The following is a 1,336-nucleotide window of genomic DNA, read 5'->3' as shown; positions in this document are numbered from 1 at the left end:
CAAAAACACTGGAAGATCTGAATAAAGTGATTCCGTGTTCTCCAGGGAGGAATTCTCCAGGGCATATGATTCTATGTTACATAGTGTTATAAAACAGTGCAGCAAATCACTACAATGTCTTTATGAATAGGTGGCTTTGGGCTAGAGATGAAACTTCTGCTAAAGTATTGTGAAAATTAAAAAACAGAGTCAATAGGTAAGAAGTGTAAATTCTGCATGTGTGCCTGTTGGTTTTTTTTCTCTTTTTTGTTTTTTCCCCTTGATGGTTGGAAATGCTGTTGAAATGATATGTCAGTGTTCAGGAATTGATAGGTATGGCTGAAAGCTTTGAATCATAGACTTTTGCTTTGATGCAAGTCCATTTCATTTCAGAGAAAAGTTCAGGTGATAATTAGAGGTGTAAGTATTTTGCATGCACTAACATCCCATCTTGGAAGTTTGCAAGAGAAGGGAGTAAACTTGGTCAGTAAGTCAAAAACTTACCTCTTTTCATCAGCTTGAGGAACCCTTGGGAAGGGAATGATGTTCCTAAATATTACGTGTCAGTGAATTTTCCAAGGTACAATTAGAGTCTTTCAAGTCATAGAGGAAAGATAGAATATTCATGGTCAGTTTCTCTTTACCACATACAATAGTTTTATTTCATTACATGCATTTGACCAGTTCTATAAAAGGTTTTTGTTTTTTCAGATGGCATTCATATTGTCTAATTTTCAAAACCAATCCACTTTTATATACACTTGAACCTGTGTTAGTTGACAATACAAAGAACTGTAACAAACTAGTTAACATAAGGAGGTGGAATACAAAGAACTAAGGTTGCTCTATAGAGCAACCTTATGGTCTATGAAAATTAGGTCAAATTAGGAAGTGGTCAGTGTAGGCAGGTGTTCAATTAGGGAGGCTCTATTGTATTTGGAATGAATATATATTTCTTCTTTCTTTCCTCATTAAAAATGGACGTGAAAGATTTGATCCTCTAGAGCAGTGGTTCTCAACCTTCCTAATGCTGTGGATACCTTTAAACAGTTCCTGTGGGTCATGACCCACAGGTTGAGAATCACTGCTCTAGAGCCTATTTTCATAATTATGGAACAATTTTTGACATTGAGAACATAATTATTGTGGTGAACGTGGGCATTTGTTTTTTAGTACATGACTATGGTCAAATTCAGGAATAAATTAATTGGTCTTTCACTGTCTACTATATTCCCACAGATCTGCACTAAGACAACATTGTATATCTCCAGCTTGCTGTGTCTTTTTCTTCCTCGCTTCCTCATGGCCCACAGTGAATTTTCTCTGGTTTTCAGAACATCCCACAAAGGCCAGTAGA

This window comes from Otolemur garnettii, unplaced genomic scaffold (assembly GCF_000181295.1).
Source record: "Otolemur garnettii isolate 467f Iridium unplaced genomic scaffold, OtoGar3 scaffold00001, whole genome shotgun sequence".
Classification (NCBI taxonomy): Eukaryota; Metazoa; Chordata; class Mammalia; order Primates; family Galagidae; genus Otolemur; species Otolemur garnettii.
This window is presented reverse-complemented; position numbering follows the sequence as displayed.